The sequence below is a fragment of the Podarcis gaigeae genome, assembly GCF_964106915.1.
Source record: "Podarcis gaigeae genome assembly, chromosome: 13".
Classification (NCBI taxonomy): Eukaryota; Metazoa; Chordata; class Lepidosauria; order Squamata; family Lacertidae; genus Podarcis; species Podarcis gaigeae.
The window spans coordinates 19,584,052-19,607,528 of record NC_139689.1 but is presented as its reverse complement, the minus strand read 5'-3'; the positions used below and the strand labels follow the sequence as shown (position 1 = coordinate 19,607,528).

General features: G+C 48.2%; 1 protein-coding gene across 2 annotated transcripts in view; it reads left to right on the top strand.

Moving 5' to 3' along the window:
• The first annotated feature begins 13,052 nt into the window (after positions 1 to 13,052).
• The window catches only part of CACNG7 (calcium voltage-gated channel auxiliary subunit gamma 7), a 40,422-nt gene continuing 29,997 nt past the window's right edge, over positions 13,053 to 23,477 (top strand). Inside the window, exons 1-2 of one of the 2 annotated variants that reach the window (XM_083707828.1) lie at positions 13,053 to 13,314; positions 14,389 to 14,642. The gene's annotated coding sequence lies outside the window, so the exon portion shown is untranslated. Of the gene's footprint in view, positions 13,315 to 13,349; positions 14,643 to 23,477 lie in introns of those variants that run through there. The other variant, XM_083707829.1, reaches the window with a different exon arrangement.

Here is a 23,477-nt window from a genome sequence, read left to right as displayed (position 1 = left end):
ACATTGTCAGGGCTAGCCCAAAGCATGTGGCTGCCTGAGGCAAATCCAAGTGGGCTGGCTGTTCAATCTGACTTCATCAATGAGATAGGGGCCTCGGAAACTCCAGTGGCAGACTTCGGGCTCTCCAATTTCAGTGGCGCCCAATGCGATGCTAAAATTTGCCACCTCCTGCCTCTTGCGCTCCGTTCTACAGCATTGCCGTGGCGCCCCTTGCAGCACAGCACATAGTCCGGCCAAACTGGTCACACTATCCTAAAACCACCTCTGACCACACCTGGGGAAGCTGGCTAGTTTGGGAGGCTGGATCAAGCCATGTGCCATACACAGCTCTGTCAGGAAGAGTCATGAGAAACAGGCAGCATTTTTTTAAAAAAAGATATTTATTGAAGTTTCCAAAATGTTATATAAAAATAAAAAATAACAAAAAATACAAACAAAACACATACCACAACAAGTATAATTTCAATCCCTTATTTTCTTATACCTTAGTTTCCCGACCTCCTCATACCTCCCCTTTCTGTATTCCAATTTCTAATTAATTAATCTCAGCAAATCCCTCCCAAATTTTCTATTGATTTTCAATTTTTCTTTTCTTATTTATATAATCATTACAGCTAGAAACCACCTAATTTCTAAACCAACATCGTTCTAACATTCATTTATTTTGCAATGTTTCTTAAGATAGTCCTTAAATTTCTTCCAATCTTCTTCCGCTGTCTCGAAACAGGCAGCATTTGCCACCTGATGAGGTTGCCTCACTTTGCCTAATGGTAGGGGCGGCTGCCCCGGACATTGTATTAGGAGGGTGGCTGAGGCAGTGATTAATGCAATGAGGATAAAAGGTAAAGGTAAAGGACCCCTGACAGTTAAGTCCAGTTTTGGATGACTCTGGGGTTGCGGCGCTCATCTCGCTTTACTGGCTGAGGGAGCCGACGTTTGTCCGCAGACAGTTTTTCCGGGTCATGTGGCCAGCATGACTAAGCCGCTTCTGGCGAAACCAGAGCAGCACATGGAAACGCCATTTACCTATTTATCTACTTGCACTTTGTTCGGTCCCAGCTCCTGCCAACCTAGCAATGAGGATAGTGGTCCTAAAAAGCAAGCTCCTTTCCCCCCTAACCTGATTAGTTCTGGAGAGTTGCCAATGTGGAGAGTTGGTAGGGACTAAAGAGTCACTCGCTTCAGTTCGCTGCCTAAACACTGCAAGACTGTCCTGTCTCCCATCTCCCCCCTCTGCCCCTGAAGTCCTTTGCCTGCAGTGGTCTGATTTCAAACCAAAGCAAAATACATCACCTAGTGACATTCTGACACCAGGTGATTGACAGGTGGGCGGTTCTGCTCACCTATCAAAGAAAAGCCACAGAGGATGGAGGGGACATGAGGATCACTTCTCCACCTCTGTCATAAAGCCTAGGTAAAGGTAAAGGGACCCCTGACCATTAGGTCCAGTCTAGACCTACTCAGGGGTTGCAGCGCTCATCTTGCTTTATTGGCCGAGGGAACCGGCGTACAGCTTCCGGGTCATATGGCCAGCATGTCTAAGCTGCTTCTGGTGAAATCAGAGCAGCGCATGGAAACGCCGTTTACCTTCCCGCCAGAGCAGTACCTATTTATCTACTTGCACTTTGACATGCTTTTGAACTGCTAGGTTGGCAGGAGCTGGAACCGAGCAACGGGAGCTCACCCCGTCGCGGGGATTCGAACCACCGACCTTCTGATCGGCAAGTCCTAGGTTCTGTGGTTTAACCCACGGCGCCACCCACGTCCCTTGTCATAAAACCTAGTTGATAGCTAATAATCACCTGGATTTAGGCATTGCCTAGGCAGTGTCCATGTTTACTTTCTCACCGAAATAGAGACATTGTGCTGTCTTGATGAAGCTCTCACCTTGCTTTCTGCAGCACAGAGTCTCCAGCTAACTCTACCACATGGAGAAGACCTCTGACATGTGACCTTAAGCTTCTGGTGAGATGTCATGTTTACACAGCCACAGCTCAGAGGTTGTCCTTGCAAAGTGATTATCCAGACATAAGAGGCCTTGTCCATAAGTCCTGGTGTTCTTACCTGGCCACACGCTCTCTTAGAATAATAAAATCATAGAACAGTAGATTTGGAAAGGACCACAGGGGTCATCGAGTCTAACCCCCAGCAATGCAGGAATCTTTTGGCCTCCAAAAAGATTAAGAGTCTCAAGCTCTACTGCCTGAGCTACATCCATCATAGGCTCTTGCATTGGTTACCGGCAGTGCAGGACTTTAGGGCCGAAGTCCAGAAGGGTCTCTAAACAGGGCCAGTACCCTTGCTCTCCTGCTGGCGCGCATGATTCATTCGAAGGATGCTTTGTTCCTCTAGGGAACAGCAGAGAAAGCTTTGCAGTTTAAACTGGTGTTGGGATGAAAGAACAAGGACTCAAAAGCCGCCCCCTTGCTGCCAACAAGTGCTGTTGACTCTCTTTCGATTCCCAGCCCCTTGAGGCCTGCTCTGCACACCCCGCAGAACGATGCGGTGGAGAGATAATGGGATGAACCTGGACCACTTCAGACTGAGTGGGAAAGCACTTCTGATCACCGCATGCAGAGAACTTGCAAGCCAGCTTCTCGTTTAATTGTTATTGTTTAGGTATGGTGAAAACAACAAGAAGAAGAACCTCAGAAAATAATTTTAATCCCTGCAAGCAAGAAATAAAATTTAAAAACACTTCAGAGAGGAGGATTCAAGCTCAGCCCTCTCCCAATCATGCCATTTTTCTACTGTAGGGGGTTTCATGCATAGGGGAGAACAGTCCTTTTTTTCTAAGAAAAATGTTTAGGGGTACTCTTATTTTCCTACTCGTATTGAAATACTGCCCTTCAGTGAGGCCAAACTTAGATTCACAAAATGCTTAGGGGTATGCGTACCCCTGCATACCCCCCAGAAGAAAAGCACTGGAGGAGAATTCAAAAACTGGATTCCCCAGCTGAATCCACACTAACACCTCAAGTTTTTTCATCACTTCATTTGCTAGCTTTTTTTGCTTATTCTATTTAGACCAGGTCTGGATCTCCTTTACCTCTTGAGCAGGGGCTGATAAATCTTTGGTGGCCTCAGTGGCCATCCAAAATTTGCTTGTTGCTAACACACACACACACACACATACACAGGACAAGGTAGTGTCCCTGACCTTGTGCTATATGTCTCTAAAACGCAGCGTGAATTCTGGCAGAAAGCACCTATTCATCTTTCCAGCTCTAAGCGTAGAATTGAGGCAGGAGGAGGCACACAGGGCAGAAATTCGATTTGGTGATTTGCACCTTCCTAAAACAATATGCAAATAACCCCCCCCCCCAAAGTTACCTTTTGGAATTCACCAAATTCTGCAAGCCAGTTTTCCAAACAAAAAGCGTGTAGTAAAGAATGCAAAACAACAACAACACCACACCATGTTTGTGAAAACAACATACACAATTGTGTGCAAATTGCTTGTAAAAAAATGTATATAGTAGGAGAACTGTGCATTAAAATAATGACAAATTGTCATGAGGACTTTAAATAAATAAATTACAAACCGATGTGCAAGGGCAGTGAACCAAACCTAAGATTGGAAAACTGAGAAACTCAGAGAAACCAAAATTAAAAGAGCCATCTGCCCCTAGGGGCAGGGAAGAAAACAAGCTCAGAACCAGAAGGGGGCTGAGGCTTGCTGTGCCGCAGCCCTGGGTGGGTGCCCTTAGCTCACAATGGCTCTTGGGCACAATGCACACAGCAAGTCAAGATGCTCTGCTCCCACTTCAGTTCAGAGCTATAGTGAAGGGGGTGAGCGAGATAATCAAACCCTGCTCTTGAAGAAGCATATCAGAGGTTGAAGAGTGTTCAGAAGTTGTTATCACCCAGATTGACAGCTGTGTGTGTGACATAAATTTGCTAGTTGTCCCCTCCATAATTTCACAGACAAAAATGGGGAAACATTTAATACACACAAGGGGTTATTATTTTGACACATGCTTACCCTGCCTATTGCACCCATATATTGCTAAAGGCTCTATTTGCTGTGTGCAGTAACATGTCATTTCCCACTTTTCAAAACCAAGGTGTTTTATGGGGGGGGGGGGAGGATTGTCCTACCATCTGTTAACAGAAGTTTCAAAGCCTTACTAGCATTTGAAACTGATGTTGTGTACACTGCGTTATGCCTTAGTGTTCACGCACAAGCATTTGCTCAGAGATCTAACTTCTAGGCACCCAGAGAGAGAGAGAGACAGACAGACAGACAGACAGCTGAATTCTGAAGAACGACAACACTCACAACTTGGACTAACACATTTTAACAAGACATTCTCAAAAGCGGGCACTTCCAGACTATCACTATTTTCAGGTGGGATTCAATTATGGGATGACAAATTCCGGTTGATTTCAACAAACCGGCTTCTCCAAAAGATTGGACTTTTTGCAATAAGTGATGGGGAAATGCATTGGAAAGTGTGGGATAACACTTGGGTGGATCTACACCCAGGGGAAAAAACACTATAAATAAGTCAGAAATTAAATACAAAAGGAAAAAAAAGCTATGGAAAAGCACCTAGAATTTTGTTTTGCTCTCCAGCGCCATCTGGTGTTGCATGTTTATAATGCATTCAAAACACTGTTGTTTTTTAACTAATGTAGCTGAGTCCTCGCTTTGGTGCAATGTCATCTAACCTCCCCAGGAACAAATCAGGACGAATGCTCAAGGAAACAGGTAGTCTGGAAGTATCCAAAGTAAGGACAGTGAATTATCGGGACTGTGATCCAGGGGATGTATACCATGCCAGGCAGGGGCGTTAATTATTAGGGGCTGGCCCAAAGGGAAGTCCCAGGCCCCAGATCTCTTGCTCCTTCCCTCTTCCTTTTTTGAAAAAAACAAAACTTTGCTTCTAGGGCACCTGCCTGCTAGACCCACCCACCCACAGGCCTTCCATACATTTATGCTCATTCATGTTGGGAGCCTATGACCCAGGCCATTTAAATTCTTAGTAACTCCTGCTGTTCCTGGTCACTAAGGGAGAGTGGGAGTCAGGGCCAGCTCTACTATTAGGCAGGATGTGGTGGCAGCCTCTAGCAGCAGATATAGGTGTTGGGGTCAGCGGTGAGTTGCTGGGATGGCAAAGCTATGTGTCACACACAGCCTGCCCCGTGCCCCCTAAGCAAGTCTTTTGCCCTGAGATATTCTGGAGGATGTTGTCTCATCCACTGAGATTCAACAACCAGTCTGGTCGGCTTCCGAGCATGGAATGGGTGAGAGGGGCCTCTCATCTATTGCCTCAGGCAGCAAAATGCCTTGGGCTTGCCCTGAGTTGGAGTTAACCATGGCATTCCAGGATTTGTTGGGCGCTGCAGCAATCTTCAGGACTGCTGCTGCTGCTGCACATTGTTGTCGGCAAATCGCGAAAACGTAGGGAACCCAGGGACGCCGCAAGGAAATGAGAGATGTTTTGTGCCAGGGGTTTTGGGGAAAACCAGAGGGAAGGGCCAACGGTCCGTTGGTTTATGGGTGTCCAGGGATCAAGGGTCATCTGCAGGACTGGCCAGGGATACCTCTTTCCCCCGGCTTCCTCCCATCCCCGGCAAATTGCCTGTTCAATAAATAATGTTGTGTTTCAAAGCAGAGTCTTTGAAGGGGACGTGAGCTGTGACAGCTGAGCAAAGGGAAACATGAAGCTATTAGAGGAGGAAAATGTACTTGGGAGGAGAGAGAGAGAGAGAGAGAGAGAGAGAGAGAGAGAGAGAGAGAGAAGGCAATTCAGCACTTTGAGCTCTGGGTGCTGAGTTCAGTGATATCTGACACCCGCCCTTGCTCTTCTCCCCCCCCCTCATCGTCTTTTCAAAATTTGACTTTCCAGAGCTCCTTCACAATTGCGCCTGGCTCTCGTTGTGGGGGAATAGTTTAAGAAGGGTGATGGTCAGATTGGGAACAGGCTAACAAGGCATTTAATGGGCAACAGGAGTGGGTGCGGCCTTAAGCAGCATCGCAGACTGGCAAGGTCTGAGCCAGCCCCCAAAGGGGCAAGGGGACAACTACTTCTTTTGTTCGTGAGCTTTCATAGTTTGGCAAGGGGTCAGTTATAACCTTCTGTGTTTCATGTGCACATACAGGCATCTCCCCACTTACACGGGGGTTACGTTACATTCCCGGCTACCGCACATATATGTGAAATCACATGTAGTGGTGAATATAATCCGAAAAGCCTGCAAACACCCTCAAAACCACTGGGAACCCTTTAAAAACCAGCAGCACTTACCAGACTGGCATGAATGGTGGCAATGGTGGCTCTCAGCCTTCCTCATCGCTGATGATGTAGAAACAGCAATGGGGGGGTAGACCAGTACCCTGGAGTGCCTGGCCGTGATTCAGAAATATATTGGTACCCCAAAGTGCTTGGGATTGCTCTGTTTGCTCCATTTTTGCAGCTTTCTCACTGTTCTTTGGCCATTTTCGCCCTTTTTGTGTGGCTTTTTTTGCAGTTTGAATTGATTTAATTACCGTATTTTTCACTCTATAACACGCACCTGACCATAACACGCACATAGTTTTTAGAGGAGGAAAATCCGTAGGCATGCCACCCGTAGGCATTCCCTCCATAACACGCAGAGACATTTCCCCTTACTTTTTAGGAGGAAAAAAGTGAGTGTTATGGTGCAAAAAATACGGTATTTCCCAGCCCCACATATATATGTGGTCACTCACGGGTCAAATGTGCATATGTGGGGAGACACCTGTACCTTTTCCATCATCCTCAGCCATTGGCCACACTGGCCAAGATTGATGGGACAGACTCCCCGCTCTAAAAGATTTGTGCAAGCCAAGAGATGAAGCCCTATAGCAACCTTTGCTAACCTGGTGCTGGCTGGGGCCAATGGGAGTTGTAGCTCAAAATATCTAGAGGGTGCCAGTTGGTGAAGGCTGCTCTGTAGACTCTTGCTATGGAGGTGCCTAAGTATGTGTAAGGAAATGGGGGGGGCAGAGCACTTTTTCAAACTGAGGCTGTCAGCCTATGACTATTTACTTATCACCTCTTGCACTTCTGCTGCAAGCCTGGCAAAGGGCAAATCTAGTCAGCATGCCAGACCCTTATATCCCCCAACCCTAGGGTGGGCTGGGGGGCAAATTTGACACATGGGTAGGACTACACACCTGTCAATCACCTAGTGTCACTACAACATCAGATGATGCTGTGCATTGAAGTTCAGATTGCTGCAACTTCAAAGTGCAGTGTAGGGGCTTTTTGAAAGCCCTTTTGCAAACAGCTCTGAGCTGCTCTTTGAATCTCTGAAAGCCAACAGATGAGCAGTGGGGGCGTTCCTTGCTCCAGCAGCAAAGGAACAATCCTGGAGCTCAAAGTTGCTCCATTTCAGCCACATCAGTATTTGCCCCACACCTGACATCACATACATCATCAAATGTGGAGCGAGTGGGCATGGTTTGGAGGGACATGGCCTCGCAGGCCAAACAGAGACCCCTGGTGGACCAAATCTGGCCTTTGGGATGGAGCTTCCACACCCTTCGAATACAGTCTCATGATCCCTGAGCATTGGCTTGTGTGGCCGGGGCCGATATGGGTTGGAGTCAATGAGATCTGGAGGGCACAGGTTCCCCATCCCTGTTGTAGGAGCAATATACTTGCCAGACTCCCAGACTGCCTTTCTGGACCGAAACACATCAAGATGGCCTATGCTCTGCAACTTCTGAAAGTACATTTCTAACACCAAAGAGTGTTGATTGCTTAGCCGCCAAATCCAACATGGTAGCGATGCTGTCATCACTAACATTACCACCTATGAAGCTTGGAACTAACAGTTTGCAGGCAGTGTGAATTGGCTGAGTAACAATATTAGCTCAAGTCACTTCTTTTAAAACTTATTTCATTCATCCTTCTGAAACAGAAACTTGCTCACAAGATATAAACCCCAATCACCTCTGCCCCAAATACCCACATTTCCCCATTTCATAGGGAGGAAATGCTTTTGAGTCTTTCCCACAAACATCTCCTCCCTCCCTGGCCTTCACATCTTTACTCAAATTTCATCTTAGCTATGAGCTCCCTAGATGTGAAAAACGGGGTTGACAATATGCTATGCTTGGTAACTGTGGTATGTGTTAAAATGGCAGGCTGTGCCCTACATGGCACCTTAGCTTTCATGCCCATGCATTTCATCTCTGTGTGCCCAAGGGACTCAGTGCATTTACCCACCCACTCAAATTTCAGATGCATTCACCCACTTCTAGAAACCCTAGGGAGGGAGGCTAAACACTGATGCCTCTCTACAGTGGTAGCTCACTCTAGCAAAATGTCAAATGTTAACCCCAGCAGTAGCATGATGGGATACTGCTGAAATATTGGGGGGTGGGGAGCGAACAGGCACAGCTGTTATCTCTGCTTGGTGGCATGCACAGGCTCAAATGAGGTACGGGCAAGATGCAGGGATGGGACATTTGTGGCTGCCATCAACTTACAGCTCACTCACTTTCGCCATGTTGTCATTGTGTGATTGTTACTCCAGTCACATATTGCTGCTCCGGCCTTTGATAAACCAATGTATCTCTCTATGAATCTGTAGCCCAGAGTAGACGACATAGGGAAGACACCATTGAGTAGTAGAAAAAGTCACCAGGGAAATTGAGCCTTCCTGAGTACTGGAGGATTTCCCTTGGACCTGTTGCCAGGTTAGATCTGATTGCTGGATGCCAGGAACAGGGCCTTGCTCGCAGTGGCCCCCTGGTTATCATTTATTTATTAAATTTGTATACCACCCTTTGTCTGAAGATCTCAAGGCATAAGCACACACTCCAGAGGGCTCCTCCAACCCCCATTTCTCCTCTCTTTTAGGTGGGATTTCACTAACTTAGTTTAGAAGGCCCTTTCCTGTGATCTTCACCCAACCAACTCTACCATGCTCAGTCGTCCAAGGGCCTCCTGCACCCTGAATGGACTCTACCCACTTTCTCTTGCTGCCGCCCATGCCTGGAACCACCTCCCATAATGCCTCTGTGTGACCACCAGTCCTGTTTGCTTCAAGTCCAAACCTCACATTTCCCACAAAGTCTTTGGATCGCCCGCTGCCCAGGCCCTGAGCTAAAGAACATTTAATTGATGCAATCACATATTCTTCCCTTGCCTCCTCACGTCTCCATTTGCCCCCTTCACCTGCTGCTTCCCTGGGTCTCTTTTAGATTTTACGTCCTTTGGGGCTGAGTCCTTTCAAACTTGTTATTTGTACAACACCATGTACATAGATGGTGTGAAAGGAAGAAAGGAAGGAAGGGCTGATTTTTTTTATAAAAATGGCAGCTTTTGCTTTATACAGAATCCCTGGATTTTACATGCTTTGTTTTCATTGCTTAATGGTTTGTTTGACTGGTCTTAATTCCTCTCATATTGTTGCTTTTTTTTACAGATTTCTTTTATGTTGAAAAGCAGTGTATAAATATTATTATTAATAATGATAATACTCATAAAGGGGTGGCAGTCACACTCAGTGTTTCTCTGGCTGCCATTAACAAGCAATGGTCAATGAAATGGATCAGGGCCCTGGAAATGCTGGGTTTGATGACATCACAGTACTGAAGGAGAAGGCAAGGAGAAGGAAGTGTCACAGGGTGGTGGCAACTGCCTCTCATGACGCACAATGATGACCTCATTGCATGATCCAAAGTGGTCTGCAAGCAAGTGATGTGTGACTGTGGCAACAACCCTGAGAAGACTACCTCTGCATCTTTTTCTTTCTTTCTTTTTAAAAAAACCTCTCAGTTTTGGGGGCGTAAATGAAGAATTAAGAGTAAACAGCTTGGTTGATCACACATTTGATTAAAGAACAGAACAACAGAGGAGTATGTCAACCACAGATCATGGAATATGTTGTTTTTGTATTCATGTTATTGATTTTAATAAAGGAGGTGATTTGTGTCTTCGTGTTTGCATATTTGATACTTTAATTTTACAAATTAAATATCTCAGCCTATCGTATCTCACAGAAGGAGTTGGAGATTTTTAAATACCTTCTGCAGAAACAACCCAAAACTTTTGCAGTTTCCAGCCTACCCTTTGGCCACCTTCCTCCTGTTGACTGTTTACAGTCTCACCAGCTCTGAGATTTCTCTCCATCTTCCCTCATCTCTGTCACTGGAGCAGAGGGAGGCTGAGTTTGTGGGCTGTGGGGGGAAAAGGATAAAAGGAGGCTTCTGTTCTGTTACTGTCTGATGATAAATATATCTCTACATTCGCCCACTCAAAATGCCTCAAGGCGAGGAATGGACGCCATTTGGTGTTTTTGCAGCACCTGGTACCAAAGAAGCCCAGTTCTGCAACAGAATGGGAAGGCCCTGCTGCCTTCTGGAGGGGACAGGGTTGCAAATTGGGGTTTTGTGGTATCTTATCTTTTCAGATTCTTCGAGTGCCTGGTTGTGGTTTGAAGTTCATTGAAGGCTTACTGGGGAATGTTTGCATGTTTCTACAGTCTACATTTGCATTGGAATTGTTTTAAAGAGGGTTTTTTATCATTTGTTGTTTGCCGCTCTAGGCTCCTTTGGGAGGAAAGGTGCGGGTATACAGTTGACTAACAAATAAATGCAAAGTTGGCAACTTCTTTTTCCCCTAGCACGGCTGTGTGTTTGTGTTGCTTTTTAAACAAATACATGGCATGCCAAAATTCAAGAGGCACGGTCAGTGTATGAAGAAGGACAGTGGTACCTCGGGTTAAGAACTTAATTCGTTCCGGAGGTCTGTTCTTAACCTGAAGCTGTTCTTAACCTGAGGTACCACTTTAGCTAATGGGGCCTCCTGCTGCTGCCGCACGATTTCTGTTCTCATCCTGAAGCAAAGTTCTTAACCCGAGGTACTATTTCTGGGTTAGCAGAGTCTGTAACCTGAAGCGTCTGTAACCTGAAGTGACTGTAACCCAAGGTACCACTGTACTAAAAAGAGTGCCTCTAAGCATGTGCAAAGTGTGGGGCCTGAATAGTCCTAACTCCCACACACAGAGGATCAGATTAAAGCATGCTGAAATGTTGAAACAGACCCTCCTTCTTCCTTCACCCCTACAGCTGCGCCTACCTGAGTCTCAGTCCCTTTCTTCCTTCCCACCCAGCCTCATCAGTTTCATTGCTCCTCAGGTTCCCACAAGCTCCTACAGCTTGCTCCCACTGTCTCAGGCCCTCACTTCCCATCAGCCTCTGGGGCCCTTTACCTATTGCCACTTTCCTTGAGCACTGGCTCTTATTTCCTGCAATGGTCAGAAGCTCAGCTCCAAACAATAAATTTTGAGGTATCCGGGGGTTTCAGTGTGGCTGCCCCTGCTCTGTGGAACAGCGCCCCCTGTTGAGATAGACCAGGCGCCCACTCTCTACATTTCCCCAGAAGACATTTTTGCTCCACCCAGCTGGATGAATAAGTGTCTCCCATACGGTGTTCATTCTGCATTGTTTCTGTTTATTTTTGTAACTGCTATTTAGCTGTTTCAATCCTATTTTGTGCATCGCCTTGGGACATGTACGGAAGGTGATGAATAAATCACAACAATAAATTTTTAAAACCCACTGATGTGTCTCTCCTGTGACTCAGGCTTCCGCAACCAGGTGCCCCTCAGATGTTTTGGAGACTACAACTCCCATCATCCTCAGCTATGACAGCTGCTGGCTCGTTTCTTGCCTCCCAGTTGTCTACAGATGCTCCTCTCCCAGTTTCTTCCCATTTACTTCCTCCACATACCAAGGGAACCCAAAAACCCAGTTCTGTGAACTCACTAGATTACCACTAGGAGATCCAAGGAATCTAAAGCTTCCAACGTGACCAAAACTCATATTAATAACTATGGCAATAAGCTTCATAAGGCCATGATATCCAATGAGGATCTGATAAAGGTTTCGCCATAATATGGGATTGGGTCATTTCTTGTGGGTCAACAGGATTATCTTCTGTTGTGTACTGAACGAGGCTCTCATTGAGAGAGACCAGGAGTCCCTCCTGACTTCGGCTGGAGTCCCTTCAGCTTCCGAAGAGACCTCAGGAACCGAAACTACAAAAAGGAAAAAAGAAAACCAAGCCAGATCTCCCTCCCCTTTTCAAGATTTCTGGCTCCAGAGAGCATCGACGCTCAGTCCCCTCACGGCCAGTCCTAGGAACTCCTCGTATGAAGGCTCATTACAAAACCTCTTTTCTCCATTCGCCACCCATCCTGATGCTCACACCAGGGGGGACTCCGCGCCCGCGTGGTGGTGAGAAGGAGATTTACGTGCATTTCAGAGAGGTGTGCAGAAAACAAGGTGGTGCTCTGGCGCAGGTGCCAGTTGTGGGTGTCTGGCTTTGTTATCATTAACATTTTTAACGAACTGTATTTACTTGCCATTATCCCAGCAGCATCAGCTGTGAATCTTTGGTGGTGCTGATAAAGGTAATAATGATGATGATGGTAATAATAGTTGTTGTATATGACAGGTACCAAGAGAGAAAAAACACTTCCATAGACTACAATGACTGTCCAAAGATCGGTTAGCTCTTCGCTTTCATAGACGAAATGCTGACAATCCCAGGTCGGTTTTGTGAATGTATTGGGCTCAGATGCCCGCACTAAGGCACACGTATGTGTTGTGGGGTGTGTGTGTGTGTGTGTACCAAAACATACGCAGACATCCAGGCTAGCTCATTGTCCGAAATTTGGTGAAGGCTGATTTTTATATCTGACTGTCGACAGTCTAGACCAACACACGCGCGCTCCACACACATGTGAATGCGGGCAGAGCGAATGTTACCGCGAGTGTCAGACATGTGGAGAATGTCGACATTCCCCACGTTTCGGATATTCACCGCTACATCCTGCTCGCTTGCTATCTGTCGTGTGCGTTCCTCTCCTATTCAGATCTATCCGCTTTCTGTCTCTCTCTGTCACACACACACCACCCAGCAGACGAGCCCACTTCCCCCCCGGTTGGCGAGGTCGGGGCGGGAAGCCGGGGCGTTGTGTCCCTTTAAGAGTGGTCCCTCTGACATCACGGCCAGCTGCAGGGAGCCGGGCTGGGGTGTGTGTGTGTGTGTGTGTGCTGGGCTGGGGCGATTGTGAATTCTCCTCGCGCACCTCGTCAGTTCCCAGCCAAGCAGATCCCGTGATCGTGCGGGATCCGGCCGCGGGGGCGCCCTGTGCGTGCCAGCCTGTGTGTTTGTGTGCGTGCGTGTGAGTGTGCGAGTGTGTGAGAGGGAGAGAGGGAGAGAGGGGGAAAGCAGGAGGGAGGGGGACCGAGAGACAGGCAGCCACCTCTCGGCACCCGACTGCGGCATCACTGCCCGATCGAAGCCCCCCAGGACAAAATCGGTAGCAGCCTTTCTCTCTCTCGGGCTCCCTCCTCCTCCCTCCTCCGACGCGCCTCCACCGCAGCCCCCCTCGCCCGCTCTCTTTTTCCATCCAACGATCCCCCCCCCCTGCACAGCCACCCTTCTCTCCCCCCCTTTTGGGGGTCGCCCTCCAGATAACGAGGCTATCTTTGGCTCAGGGAGACCCTCCTTTCCCCCAACTGGGACTTATTGATTTAATTATCCCCCTCCCTCTTTTACCCGCATCTCTGCTGCGCTCCCTGACTCCCCTCCCCAAACGGGTTTTCCTCCTGCTGCGATTTCTGATCGCTCCCCACTCGCCCGTTCTCCCTTTCTCTGCTGCTGCATTCCCTTGCCCACCCCCCCCCCCCGAGCCTCTCGCCATTGCGTGGCTTTTTCAGTCCTTTGCCTCCTGCCTGGAAACACCCCCCCCCCATAGCACTCCCCTCTCCTCCTCCTCCGGACCCTCTTCCTTTCCTTCCCTCTCTCTCCTTCTGCCGGGATCCCTCTTCTATTCTCTCCCCCTTTTCCGCGTCCCCGATTCCTTCGTCCCTTCGAGGGCTTCCCTGTCCCCCTCCCCCATCCGCTGCACCCCTTTCCAACCCCCCTCCGCCTCCCCCCTCTCCTGCACCCCTCTCTTCGCCCCTCTGCCTCTTCCCCTCCTCTCCTTCTGCGTCCCTCGTTCTGTCGTCTGCTCGCGCGCTCCCTTCTTCCCCCTGCTGCATTCGTCCGCTTGGCTCCCTTTTTCATCCTGTCATTCCCCGTCTCCCTCCTGCTGCATTCCTTCTTCCGGCCCCCCAGCTCGGCTCCTCCGGCCCCCAGCTCCATATTGACCACCGCCAGCTCGCCCTCCTGCTCCCACCCCACAGAACCGCGGCTGGCTGCTGCATTCGTCGCCCCCCCCCCCCTTCCCAGAGCTCCCTCCTTCTCCCTCTTTCATTCTGTCGTGTCCCCCCTCCTCGAAGAAGACTGCAGCCCCTTCTCCTCTCATCCATCTCTCTCTCTCTCTCTCTCTCTCTCTCTCTCTCTCTCTCTCTCCTCCTCTTCTTCTCCTTCTCCCACTTTTTGGATGAAGCAAACTTCTGAATGGGGCCTTCCGCGATAGAGACCCATCGTCGCTTGGGGGTCGCGTAGTCACCGGCCCTTCAAGAAGATACCCTCCCTTAAGAAAGAGGGAACGGGTGACATCCCATCCCAACTCCCAGCCACCCCTTGGAAGGTTGGAGCGAGAGAAAAAGGAGAGATAACTAAGAATAAAAAGCAGGAAAGCGATGCAGGTGCGGTGGAAGAGCAAGGATCTCAAAGCTCCGGTGGGATTCTAACAGCAAGGTGAGAGATACAGACCCCCGCTTAGCCCACCTCCCTTCCCAACAGGGCGCTGAAATCCCTGCTAGTAACACAGCTGCTACATTGTCCTGCTTGGGAATCGCCTTTCCTTCGCTTCAAGGCAGGTTGCTCTCTCTGTGTGTCCATCTGCATTAGAGACTCAAAATGAGGAGAGGGGTTATCATGGCTCCGATCAGCTAATACTGTAGTTCTAAGAGGATGGAAGCCTCAGAGTTACACAGGGCTCTTCCCCGGCAGCCCCGGAGTTCTGTGCAATTAAGGAGCTTGTAACCTGCTTGGCTGGTCCTAAGTAAAAGAGAATCTCGCTAATGTCATGCTGCTCTTTTGGGTTCCCACTCTGGATGATTCGCCCAGTGTTGTGTTACTTTGGACAACTTTGGCCTGGGTGTGAGCTTGTGGCCTTTCCTTGAGGGGCAGCGGAATGGCTGTTTTCTAGCACCTGATGTGCATTGCAGATGCTTAACTTTTAAGCCCTCTGGTTGGTGTGTTAGTGAATTCCTTCAGATCCTCTTGGATGAAGGCTGGGTTTTCTCTGGTACATAACAGCACAGATTGGTGATGATGTGTTTGGATTCTTTGGTAATAAGTTAGTGAAGAGAACACACATCCTTAACTCGTTTCTGTGCGGTTCTGTTATTGCACTGAGGTGCATGGGAAGCAATTTTTATTGGCATAATCCTCCTCTCCCCCCAGAAATGTGGAGTCTGTGCAGGTGGGAACTCTCCTTGCCAGTACATACATGTGCGTATAGTCAATGCAAAACACTGCATGTCACTTCATATGAAATCTCATGTTTTTCAGTGTGTGTGATTCCCGTTACACCTAGTGAGCATGTACGGTTCAGCATCCTTTCTGTAGATTTCTCTGGCTTCCTGTAGAGCCAAGCACAAACGCAAAACTGATTTCAAACAGCTGCCTTCAGTTAAACCTTTTCAACTATAACATTACCTACAGAGCCGTGTGGGTTCATGCCTTTATACAACACTACACCCATCTTCCTATTTATTTTTTGACGCCTAGTAGATACAAATCCCTTTAAATGCATTTTGTATGTGTGTTGCAAAACAGCCAGAACTGCTAATTTAGATGAGCCGTATGCTGCACCAGTATAGTGTGTTTGTGTGTGTGTGTGTGTGTGTGTGTGTGTGAGAGAGAGAGAGAGAGAGAGAGAGAGAGAGAGAGAGAGAGAGAAAGAGAGGATTGCTGGATGTAAATTCATTCTGCACCTTTCTTGTTCTGTTTAAATACAGCATGCAGCATTAGGGTAGCTTTGACACCTTTGTCAAGGTGTTGCACTGGTATGTAATGCATGTGCCTGTGATTTTCTACAGCACTGTGTGTGTGTGTGTGAGAGAGAGAGAGAGAGAGAGAGAGAGCGCGAGCGCAAGCAAGCAAGAGCTCTTCTTCAATCCTTTTAACATCAATCTGTCTAGATTATCCAATGGTGTGTGTCTGTGTTTGTGATTACTATTAGCTCCTGTCTCTCTAGCTTGTGTGTGCAATTTCACAGGGTGGTGTCAACTGAATTATGTTTACGCTTACCTCCCACCCCTCTTCATGTTAGTGCACATAAGGGTACCTGATTTATGGGAGGCTTCTTTAACGCCTCGGTGCTTAGATTACATGGTACATAAAGATGAGGATGAGGTGTGTGTGTGTGTGTAGTCTTATATGTGCATCTTATTTAACTGTTTGTTTGTGTGTGTGTGGCAGGAGTAGATTTAATGTTTGCATATCTCCCATTAATTCTTGGCAGATTGCCCTCTTTGAGAGAGTATGTACTGTGGTCGCGCAAGTGAATTCCTTTCAACATTGAAGTCTATGTGAATTCTATACCCTCGGTGTGCATGTTTGTGTGTGTGAATTCTCAATGCTAGCGCACAAATAACAAAATTCTCAGAACAAGCCCTTAGTGTGCACAGACTGTGATATTATAATTGTAACAGCAATTCTGGGGTTTTAGCTTGCGTCCAGGAGCTATTCCCAACCCCTCCTCCTCCCCCCTCCGTGTTTTTCTGCTGGATGTGTGAGTCTACTTGAAAGAGAGATGGGCTTCAAGCAAAAAGAGCAAGATTTTGCATATAATACAGTGTATATTTCTGTCTCACTGCGCGCCCCTGAAAACAAACAAACCCACAAATGTTTAATCCCAGATGGTGACATTGCTGTAAGATTGTATTCCCCGCCACAGATGAATATGGTACAGTATTTGCTGGAGGGAAGAGATGTGGTTGCTGTGGAGCTGAGAGAAAGGAAGAGGTACTTGGGGTGGGTTCTGGCATTGAGCTAAAGGGTGAGATTTAATCTAGCATAAGGGTGCATGAGATACAGAGGGGTCAAGCAGAATGTGCGCTGCATTTGTGCTAGGTTTGTTACATTTGTGGGGGGGGCGCACACACAATCAACTATACAATGACAACAGCATGCTGTGGGGCAGAATGTGGGGGGGCCCATGTGGTGGTGGTAGAGGAGAAGGAATCATTTTATGAGCTGCACTAGTGGTTATGGAGAGGGGAAACACTTTTATGCTTATTGTATGGGAGGCACTGTGGTATAGTGGCTAGTGTGTTGGGAGGACACCCTGTACCCTCAATCCCTCCTCATCCATGAAGCTAACTGGCTGGCTCTGGGCCTGTCATGCTCTCTCAGACTCACTTTCCTCACAGGGTTGGTTGTGAGGATGAATTGGGGTGGATGGGACTGTTAGTGCCACCCTGAACTCCTTGCAGGAAGAGTGAGATTAAACTGTAACAAAGATGGTTTCCTTTGGCCTATTTATTTGGCCTATGAACACGGGTCCAGTAGTGATGTATGGAAGTGAGAGCTGGACCATAAAGAAGGCTGATCGCCGAAGAATTGATGCTTTTGAATTATGGTGCTGGAGGAGACTCTTGAGAGTCCCATGGACTGCAAGAAGATCAAACCTCTCCATACTGAAGGAAATCAACCCTGAGTGCTCACTGGAAGGACAGATTGTGAAGCTGAGGCTCCAGTACTTTGGCCACCTCATGAGAAGAGAAGACTCCCTGGAGAAGACCCTGATGCTGGGAAAGATGGAGGGCACAAGGAGAAGGGGACGGCAGAGGACGAGATGGTTGGATAGTGTTTTCGAGGTTACCAGCATGAGTTTGACCAAACTGCGGGAGGCAGTGGAGGACAGAGGTGCCTGGCGTTCTCTGGTCCATGGGGTCACGAAGAGTCGGACACGACTAAACGACTAAACAACAACAACAACAATGAACACGGGTGGCCCTTTTAACATGGAAAGTCTGTGTTAGGTGGAAAGTGCACCCGTGTGTGTGTGTGCGCACATGGGTGCATGCGCAAAAATCTCCTGGGAAATGTTGCTAGTTTTATTGGAACTCTTTTGGTTTTTCTTGAAATTATGCAGAGGCTTCGCCTGAGAAGGAGCCTACAAGTTCATTTTGGATTTCACTTTCGGTGGCATTTCAGCAGCAGTCCCCATTTATATGTTTAATTCATCACAATCCGATCCAGAGTGAGCAGGGCAAGATACATGGGCTTATCCCATTTTACCCTAATAATATCCCAGTGTTAGTCTTGCAACAGCTCTCTTAGGACAGTTGATAGCCAAAATCATCCACTCAGTTTAATAACAGAGCAGCGATTTGAACCTGCATCCCCCTAGTCAGAACACCACACTGCAGTCAGTGGCTTAACAGGCCGTAGAAGTTGGTTCATTAGGGCAAATGGGGCACTGATCCACAATTGGCCTCCATACAGTCCTTGCCTGCCTGCCTGCCTGCCTGCCTTCTTACTTATGGCATTGGCTGTCAGCTTCCTCTTGCTCCTGAATCTCCACATAGAACTCAGCAGGGAGGAGAAGGATGGGAACAAAACTAGAATGAGTTGGTTCTGCGGGTCATTGGCTCTCTGGCGCCACCTACTGACTAGGCTCCCTGCATCCGCCCAACCAGCCCCAACAGACACCAGCCACTGCAGTTAACGGGAAGCTTTTCCTGCCATGGAAATATGTGGCAGCAAAAGCTCCACCAGCTAAATTTCTATGGAGCAGGCTGCTGTTAAAGGCTTGGGAGCAAGACTGGGGGAAAGGGTGGTCACCCTAACTTAAGGGAAAGGGGTCAAATGTCAACACTCATAGGAAGCTTCCTTAAACCAGACCAGATGACCAATATTGCCTACTCTGACGGGCAGTGGCTCTCAAGGCTCTCAGGGTTCTCAGGACTTGCTACAGCAGATAATGGAAGCTGGTCCATTAGGGCAAATGGGGCATTGCCCTCAGCCAGCTCCCACCAGCTCCCTGCCTTCCTGCTTGCAACCAGTCCAGGGCATGGCACTGCCTATTAGCATCCTCTTCCTTGGTCTTGTTGCCCTTGTAGAACTCAGAAGGGAAGGGAGCAAAACTAGAGTTGGTTCTGCGAGTCATTGGTGCTCTGGCTCCACCTACTGTTTGTCCTCCTTCCTTCCACCCTGCCAGTCCCAGTGAGCACCAGATACTACTGAATGGTTGAGATCAAACCTAGGACCTTCTGTATGCAAAGCATGTGCATTTCAAACTCACAGCCTTGGATTATAGGCACTTCACTGCCAACCCAACTGAGCTGATGGGTTTATAGATAGCTATGAGCTTCATTCACTCTTAACAACTGCTCAGCGTTGGTTCTTGATCTGTAGGTGCTACTCAGCAAGTTTGTACTCAGGCTAGGAGAACATACTCAAGGCAACATAGCACAGATTTGTGGCGCTGTGGGTTAAAGCCTCAGCGCCTAGGACTTGCCGATCGAAAGGTCGGCGGTTCGAATCCCTGCGGCGGGGTGCGCTCCCGCTGCTCGGTCCCAGCGCCTGCCAACCTAGCAGTTCGAAAGCACCTCCGGGTGCAAGTAGATAAATAGGGACCGCTTACCAGCGGGAAGGTAAACGGCGTTTCCGTGTGCGGCTCTGGCTCGCCAGAGCAGCGATGTCACGCTGGCCACGTGACCCGGAAGTGTCTCCGGACAGCGCTGGCCCCTGGCCTCTTGAGTGAGATGGGCGCACAACCCCAGAGTCTGTCAAGACTGGCCCGTACGGGCAGGGGTACCTTTACCTTTACCTTTAAGTATCTTCAACCACCCTTTGGGACTCACGAGTTGAGTTTAGAAATGGGGGGGTGAAAAGGGTAGATGTCTCATACTCTCTCATAGCATGTTTACTGAGCAACTGGAGTTTGTGATTGCTATTAAAAATGGACAATGGTTATTCCAGATGAGTTGTTTTGAGCATGGAAATAGAATATCTTACGTACAGAGAACTTTAGGACTTGTGACAGCGAGCACTTACAGATCAGTATATAATAGGTCTTGGAAAGTTGCATTAGACGTATTGTATGATGAACCCTGCAGGCCAGCTCTTTGAATGCAAGTTCAATGGAGAGATTTCCACTCATCGCTTTCTTGATGTGGATTTCCTCTCGTGCCAAGTTATTGTCTTTTGCTCATGCACCTCTCACAATCCTGTCTGTTTTCCTTGTATAACTATATTGCCCTTAATTTTTTAAATGGCCCTGTCCTGCAGACTGATACTGTGTACGCATTACGACTTACTCTGGTTCCAGTGCGCTCCCACTGCTGGTGTTTGAAGTGCTGTACACATAACATTAGCCACAATCCCTATCTATCTTGAGAAATACAGCTGTTGGAGGCATTTCCCCACAAACCAGTTCCCATCTGATTTGAAGATGGAAGCCATGGTGAAACTGAGGTGTGTACGCTAGAGACAGTCATTGCACATGTGCAGATGACAGGCCATGGCCAGATGACAGCTTCATTGAACAGGAGTTTGGGGGGGGCGCATTGCAGGCACAGGGAAACATAAAGTGCATCGGGTAAAGACATTCCCACCCTCAGGCGCGTACAGCAACATGCAACTTGAAATGGGGGGGGGAGTGACATTGCTGCATTTTAAGCTGCTATTGTGTGCATCACTTCAATGTGGGAAACAACATACCACTTATAGTAAATTATGCACAAACTACATGAAAAACATATGTCATCAAGCTGAGCCACAGAGCAACCTATCCGTCAATACCTATCTGCGCATCCATCATGGCAATAAATATCTGTTTGCCAATCATCCTTCCTCTTCTTCTCTTGCAAATGTCTGTCCACCCATCTGTCCATCCTATAATCTTACAATCTAGAGTTGGAAAATGTATTTGTAGGCTATCTGGTCCAACACCCCTGGATGATGCAGGAAATTGAGAGGCAGAGCACCTCCATATTTACTATTATTGTTATTTAGTATATATCACAGCATACAGTAGCTCCAAATAACTCAAGGGGGTGTACACACTTCTGCCTCTCTCTCCACATCATCCTCACAACAACCCTATGAGGTAGGTTTGCTGAAAGATAGCGGCCAACCCAAGGTCACCCAATGAGTTTCATGGCCGAGTGGGGATTTGAACCCTGGTCTCCCAGGTCCTAGTTCAGTACTCTACCCACTACACTACAGCGGCTGCCAAGCCTCTGCCTAACGACTTCCAGTGAGTGACAGCCTCACCCAGGTCTTTAAACCTCTCTCTGCTCATGTGAGCTTCTGTTTGTTTGGGGGGCCATAGCTCAGTGGCAAAGCACCGGCTCTGAATGCAGAAGGCCCCAGATTCAATCCCTGGTATCTCCAGGGTTGGCTAGGAAAAGAGACCTTGCATGGAACCCTGGAGAGCCGCTGCTAGTCAATGTAGACAATACCGACCTAGATGGAGTCGTGGTCGGACTCAGAATTAAGGCAGCTGCTTCCCATCCGTATCTTTGTCTTTGGCCCGATCTGCACAGTACGTTGAAAGTGGTATCATGCCGCTTGAAACAGTCATAGCTTCCTCCAAATAATTCTGGGAACCGTAGCTCGCTAAGGGTGCCAAGCATTGTTGGGAGACACCCCTATTCCCCTTAACAACCAACCCCTCTGGGAACTGTAGCTCTGTGGGGGGAAATAAAGCTCTCCTAACGAACAACTCTCAGCAAGCTTATCGGATGACAGTTCCCAGGATTCTTTGGGGTGTGGGGGAGCCATGACTGTTTAAAGTGGTATGATACGTCTTGAAACGGACAGTGCAGATGGGGCCTTGGGCTGTCCTTACAAACCTCCTCCTCTCCATTCCCACAAACATATCATCCACTCTCTCTCTTCCCCTCTCCCGCCACACACACACACACACACACACGCTCCTTCTCCCTTGAATGTTGTGTATGCATATAAAGATCTGGAACAGGAAGAGGAATGTGTGTGAGTAGGGTGACCATATTGCGCCGCCTTCTGTAACCAAAATAAAACAATCACAGATGGGAGAAATTGAATAAAGGTTCTCCTCGGGGGGGGGGGGGGAGTGACACTTCACTGCTAAGGGGCTATAAACAATGCTGTGGGCAGGCAGTAGGGGGCGCTGTTACATAGGTAGTAGGGCAGGGAGGTTGATATTTAGTGGGGTTAAAGAGGAAAGGAGGGAGAGGATAAATTTTTATTTCTCTCCTTAACTATGGGTGGTGTCAGAGGGCGCCCCCCAAAAGGATCTGCCCCCCCCCCACAAGGATTTGGGCCCTCTAACAAGGAACTGCCCCCATTACTCCCCCCCCCTCCAATTTGTGGACTCTTGTGGTTAACATGTGATGCTATTTCTCTCTATATAAAAATATACTTTGTGCCTTCTGCGGCCCCCAACCTTTTTCTGGTGCCACCCCTCTCCATGACAGACTCTCTGCCATTCAGACTGCCCCTATCCCCACGGCCCTCCATTCTAGGCCAGATACTATTTTCCTATCCTTCACACACATGCACACACACACACACACACACACACACAGAGAGAGAGAGAGAGAGAGAGAGAGAGAGAGAGAGAGAGTGTTTAGGTCTTTTTTTGGTCCCTCTCTTCAGCACAAATGCAGTCGAGGGCATAAATAGAAACCCCTGGAGACACAAGCCAGGGAAAAAAAGTGCTTGAAAATCCATTGTGAGGGGGATGATGCTGGACTCTCTGAAAGCACAAACATATCTTGGAGAAAACCATAACTATGCAATGGAAGGGAGCGAAGCCTTGGTGGCTGGGGGCGTCGGGGGCGGGGGATGGTGAAGATGTGCATGTGGGGCAGACGGGGGGGGGGGACATGACACCCTGGATTCCAGAGGCCCATGTAATTGGAGGAGACTGGAGGTTGGGGCAGCAACCGTGTACTTGAAGCGACTCACCCCTGTTCTACATGTTTTCAACCCCCACCCCACTGCTCCAAATGTATTTCTCATGTGACTCCCATATATCGGTCTGGGACGTGAGGGCAGTTGTCATCTTTGTGTTTCATGACATCAACTTCTGCAAGAGATAAAACAATGGAAGAGATGAGTCTTCCAATGGAGTGGGGGGGCGGGTTGCACGAGAAGGCTTGCTCCCCCCCCCCATCCTTCCACAGAAACCCATCAAGAGAACTGGCCTGAAATTATGAGCACTGAGGGCTAGGAAATTGAGGAAGGGATGAGGGGAGCTCAGTGCTTCAGGTGAGATCTCAATGCTTTGCATTCCCAGAACAGACCGTTTCTGTATCAGTGCTAAGCCCCAGAATATATCAAGAAGATTGTCTCTGAGCATGTGCAGAGTTCCATCCAGTGCACAGCCCAATCAGGCACAACTGGTGCAGGGCTTCCAGGTCAGACAGGAAATCATAGAGGTGGAGAGGTTTGAAAGCATCAGCCAGTTCAACCCACTGCAAGCTTGAATCCTAGAAACCATTGGGTGGTGGTGGGGAGAAACCAGCCACAGGTGTGATGGATAATTCAGGGTGTGGGAAGAAGAGTGAGACTGAGAAGGTACAA